This window comes from Heptranchias perlo, chromosome 13 (assembly GCF_035084215.1).
Source record: "Heptranchias perlo isolate sHepPer1 chromosome 13, sHepPer1.hap1, whole genome shotgun sequence".
Classification (NCBI taxonomy): Eukaryota; Metazoa; Chordata; class Chondrichthyes; order Hexanchiformes; family Hexanchidae; genus Heptranchias; species Heptranchias perlo.
The window spans coordinates 12,792,275-12,798,274 of NC_090337.1; the positions used below are offsets into that span (position 1 = coordinate 12,792,275).

At 41.1% G+C, this 6,000-nt stretch overlaps 1 protein-coding gene across 1 annotated transcript in view; it reads right to left on the reverse strand.

The window, feature by feature from the left end:
- Positions 1–6,000, reverse strand: part of LOC137331288 (E3 ubiquitin-protein ligase RNF13-like) — a 234,398-nt gene that overhangs the window by 58,509 nt on the left and 169,889 nt on the right. The window lies entirely within an intron of this gene.

A 6,000-nucleotide genomic window follows, 5' to 3' on the forward strand; every position in this document is an offset into this window, starting at 1 on the left:
AACAGAAAAGAATTTTGATTTATATGGTACCGTACCACTTTTATCAAGGTATCCCAAAGCATTTCACATACAGTGAATTAAGAGTGTTGATAGCATGAATAGGGAAAAATAGTATTTTGCTCCAGTATTGACAGATCAATTTAAGAGAGTGAGATTAGAAGAAATTTCTTTACACCGAGGACAGCATGGGCTGAATGACCGTCTTCTGTGATATAGACTTCTGTGGTTGTTACATTGGTAAACATGGCAGCCAAACTGCAGACAGTAAGGTCAATGAGACAGATGACCAGTTAATCTACATTTGGTGGTGTTTACTGAGGCAGAAATGGCCACGGTGCTGGGAGAATTTCTTGCCCTTCTTCAAATCAGGCCACGGGTGTTTTAACGTCTACCTGAACACAACCAAAAGAGAGTACCCTCTGACAATGCAGTACTCCCTCAGCTTAGATTAGGTGCTCGAGAACTGCATTGGTTCATCTTCGCAAGACAACTAGAGGCTACGGTAGTATCGTGGTTACGTAACTAGACTAGTAATCCAGAGGCCTGGAATATTAATCCATAGAGTGCGAATTCACCATGGCAATTTGTCAATTTGAATTCAGTTTAGAAATCTGGAAACAAAAAGCTATCTGATTGTTGTAAAAACCCAACTGGTTCACTAATGTCCTTTAGGGAAGGAAACTGCTGTTCTTACTCAGTCTGGCCTAAATGTGACTCCAGTCCCACACCAATGTGGTTGACTCTTAACTGCTTCTGAAGCGGCCCTGACAAGCCCCTCAGTTGTATCAAAAAATCATCTCAGCAATAAATGCCGGCCTTGCCACTGAGACCCACATCCTGAGAATGAATTAAAAAGGAATAAATTAAAAAAACATGGCCTAGCCAGCATCTGACAGCCCAAGAACAAATTTTTAAAAAGTCCTGAAGTGAGACTTGAATCCACAACCTTCTGACACAGAGGTGAGTGGGTGAGAATAGCCAAGTTTGACTTGCTCTTCAATTTGTCTTCCTTCGCTTGGAGATAAGCATTGTGGTTCAACATCGACTATGGATAGCCCAGCTGACGATCGTTCGCTGTTAACTTTCATCCTGCCACTCTATTAAGCACCAATAGCACAAACATAATACACCAGATATTTGACTCCAACTTACGTTTTACTTAAAAGTTTCATTTAAACTTTATTTAAAAGTTTATGACTATGTACATTTCACAGATGTCTGACATAATCAGTTGCCATATGTGGAGAAAAATATTTTCTATGGCTCTTGCTCCTTTCAATTTTTTGGTCCCATGACAAACTGTGGTATATTTCCTAAATATAACACCGCTCGCTAGGGTGAATCTTCTATTTATATTACCTCTATACATTCACAGCTGTTCTCATGCAAAGAACATCAACCAAATTATGTAAATTAATTCAATCACCAAAACACCCACCCCTCCTGGGCCTGGGGTTTAATACAATCTATGATGCAAGTGAATTTTAAATTAGGGCAGTGCAAAGAACCAGATTCAGATCCCTGCTTACCTCCTGCCCGGCTCCGCAAGACAGCTCCTGTCCAACTACAAATTAGATGCCATACATCAGATCTGCATGTTTAGTCCAAAGGCATGTGTGATGAGGAAGATCAATGCAAATATATTCACGTCTCATTAAAATACACCAACAAAAGTAGCAGAGGGAACTTAATTGTGCAACAGTAAAGTAGTAGCTTTGAATGTGGAACTCGCTACCACAAGTAGTTGAGGCGAATAGCATAGATGCGCTTAAGGGGAAGCTAGATAAGTACATGAGGAAGAAAGGAATAGAAGGATATACTGATAAGATTAGATGAAGTAGGGAGGAAGGAGGCTCGTGTGGAACATAAAATCATCAGTGTCTATTGACACCACTGTGTCAGCGAATGAGTGGTAGGCGAGGTGGACCTACGGCAGGACTTACAGCAGTCTATTTTCTCAGCAAACAGAGTCTATTTAAACAGCGCACTACAGCAAACAGTCTACAGAGTCTATTTAAAAAGAGTTTCTACGAACAACGGCAAACAGAACTCATGACCGAAACTACAGCAACGTCTCCTGATACAAGCAGAGTGAGTTCGCCAGCAAAATGCAGTGAGTGGAGAATAGTTACATAATACAAATTGATTATTTCTCCAGCAAAATGGATAGTTATGTACACATTATGTGTGTAACACGAATCCCAGTCACTTATAGCAGTCCAGTCTCCAGGCGTGATTGAAAGGGGAATTACCCAATCATCTCCATTCTGGCCGGCAATACCGGTGTCACCATATGCAGCCTAAAAACTCCAGCATGGACCAAGTGCGCCAGATCTGTGCAGTAGATTCTATGTAATACCTTTATGGCAGAAGCATGACAACCTGGCAGTCTTTAAGCTTTCTGATCTATTCGGTGTATCAGTCTGTAACATAGAGGATCTGTCTATGTGATAGTAATACCCAACAGTGCTGAGGTTGCCACGCACCTCCCCACATCATTACCTAATTCATGAGAACTTTTCTAAAATTAAAGTTTTTTCAAACTAAGGAATTGTTGGAATTATTTTTGTATAGACCCACACCGCCACTATGACAAAACTAGACATTACTCACTAGGTACTCAATTATAAGGACTTTGTCAAACAGATTTCATACCTTATATGTAACCTTTAAAACATTCTTAGTTTTTATGTTTACAAATCACCTCTATTGTATACATCCCTGTTTCATTTCCACTGAATCTGGCAATTTTTAAAAAAAGATTTCTAGGCTTACATATCTAAATACAGTTTTGCACCCATTACTGGGGCAGCAACTCAGTTTCACTTGCATCCTCCTTCAACCAGCAGAGCTGCAGTAGCAACTCATTTGTGGAAGATTGAGAGTTCTGCCACAAGGGACTCAAGATATCTGACGTAAGTCACTAATAAAGGACAAAATGAGGCAGTAACATTTACAGAACCATTTCCTCTCAGTGGTCAACAGCAGTCAACGTAAGCAGACCTTGTCCTCTATGATCCATATGGTGGACCATTTCTATACTGTAAGCGTGTACCCGAGGAGTTAATTATCCCATTTGCAGAAATCTGCTCACTGGATTTACGTAGTCTTGTGCTACGCTACCGAATGCTCAGAAATGATGGGTATTACCAGAGGAATCAAGCACTCTTAGACAAAAACAACTAATATATTTACTTACAATAAATGGCAAATACTAAAAGGATCAATTACCCTTTGTAAAAATAGCTTCAGAATGAGTACAAGACACTGATAAATGTCAGAGTTCTGCATGTGAACACCAAATTTCACCTATTTTATCGTATAGCACATCTTCAGGTCAAGCGTGTCCTAACATTTTGCTGAGGTAGAGGGAGAGAGAAAAAACACTACAGCTCCATTCCATCGACAACACAAGCATGCTGGTTGTCAGCTAGTCTATCAGAGAGCATTTTGTTGTAGCAGCACACTCCATCAGAGAAGAAGCTAGCCGATCAGATTTGCAGAAGCACAGTATCGGCTGGCCAATCACAAAGCTTACAGACAGTAGCCATGCAGCCTATATGTCTTGTCCTCTTGGCTGACAAAATAAATAAGAGTTAGCAGTGCTGCTCTAACAACAACAACTTGCATTTATATTGCGCCTTTAACACAGTAAAACATCCCAAAGCGCTTCACGAGTGTTATCAAACAAAATTTGACACCGTGCTATATAGGAAATATTAGGACAGGTGGTCAAAGAGGTAGGTTTTAAGGAGTTTCTTAAAAGGACGAGAGCGAGGAAGAGAGGAGGAGAGATTTAGGGAGGGAATTCCAGAGTTTAGGGCCTAGGCAGCTGAAGGCACGGCCGCCAATGGTGGAGCGATGAAAATCAGGGATGCGCAAGATTTAAGCTTTCAAATCAAATAGTCCGCCCCAAAAATTCAATTCTCTGGATGAATCTTCAAAAGAAGCTTCTTTGTTATCAAGTTCAGTTGTTGCAGGGAAAACACTGCTCCATTGTAGGGTTTATTCTACCAATCTGCAATAGATTTAACTGTCTAAAATGTCTAATCCCATAATGGTATCTCTTACCAGGAAAAAGAACACGTCAAAAGGGAAGATTTACATACTATCCCAATTCCAGATTGCCAACATGATCAACAAAGTCAGATCCAAATTGGCTGAGCCTACATACACTTCCTGAATAAATTTGTCCACAAAGCTGAAATGATCTTCAACAATAGCTTTAGTTAACGCGTCTCATTAATTGTGGTTAAAGATTGCCCTGTGCAAAGCAGTGCAGCTGCAGCAAGCTCCATTTCATAGAGACAGAGTCTTTTTGTTGGCAGTTACTGTAACAGTTGCATTCAAGGTCGCATCTTACACCAACAGTAATCAATCACTTGCACAACATATTTAAACTCAGAACTTGAAGGCCTCATGGCAGATTTGTATCCTTCACTTTTGAACCAGCTACAATTGTAATAACTGCCATAAAAAAGTAACTTTTTACGCAAAATGAATTCACCCACTTACAAATTTCTCAAACAAATTCCAAGACTATGGAGCTGGGGTGAAGGAGGGCGGGTGGGGAGGCATGAAGAATCTTGATAAACAAGTGATACTTCCCCATCTTCAGGGGACAAAATATGGCTTGAGGAAACACAGGTACTCAAAAATGGGGCGAAAAGGTCATTGCTTGTGGAGAAAAAAAATCCATTAAAAAAAGTGTGGTATAAGCTTCCCCATTAAGAAAATCAAAGAAATATATAACAGGTGCAAATAAAATTAGATTCCCCCACCCCATGCACTAGCAATGAATAATTTGGCAAAGATTTTAGTACCAGACAAGAAGTGTGACAGAGAAAGATCCCGGTACAATAAGAAAATAAAAGCAAGTATCTGACAAATATACATTTACATTTGTATACAAGAACATTGACTTTTTGCTTTAACTTTGTTTTAGATTCTGTTGGCTCATATGGTAAGTGCTGACTCCCTGTAAACCTTCAGAAGAGAACTGGACCAGGTCCTTACTGGGGTGGAGTTCACAGCTTATAAAAGGCAGGTGAAATACCAGGCAATATAAGCATGGTCAATGTGGTCTCCTGGAATAGTTTTCGATCCCTAAGGAGGTCGGAGAGAAATTGTCAAGATTTTTTTTTTCCCTAATTGGCCTCAGGTTTTGCCCCTTCCAGGAGATAACATGGCTGCTGGTGGGTAGGGTGTGTCTAATCACGATGCTTCACATCACAACTGTGTGGGGCAGGCTTGATGGACCAGATGGTCCTTTCCTACCCATTAATTTTGCATGGTCATATCTAGGTCTCTGGAATGGGGCTTGAACCCATAACCTTCTGTCTTGGAGGTGAGTGAGCTACCACTGAGCTAAGGCTGAAAAAAATACACTGGATGTTGCATGAGAACAGGATAATCTCCAGCCATTATCTCGCTTACATGTGAATAACGGCCAGCTCTTCCTCTCTGGGCTAACACAACAACAACTTGCATTTATATAGCACCTTTAATGTAGTAAAACATCCCAAGGTGCTTCACAGGAGCATTATCAAACAAAATTTGACACTAAGCCACATAAGGAGATATTAGGACAAGTGACCAAAAGTTTGGTCAAAGAGGTGGATTTTAAGGAGCATCTTTAAAGGAGGAGAGGTAGAGAGTCGGAGGGGTTTAGGGAAGGAATTCCAGAGCTTAGGGCCTAAACTGCTGAAGGCACGGCCGCCAATGGTGGAGCGATTAAAAATCAGGGATATGCAAGAGGCCAGAATTGGAGGAGCGCAGAGATCTCGGAGGGTTGTAGGGCTGGAGGAGGTTGAAGAGAGAGAAAGGGGTAAGGCCATGGAGGGATATGAAAACAAGGACGAGAATTTTAAAGTCGAGGCTTTCCCAGACCAGGAGCCAGTGTAGGTCTGCAAGCACAGGGGTGATGAGTGAACAGGTCTTGGTGTGAGTTAGGATACAGGCAGCAGAGTTTTGGATGAGCTCAAGTTTATGGTGGGTGGA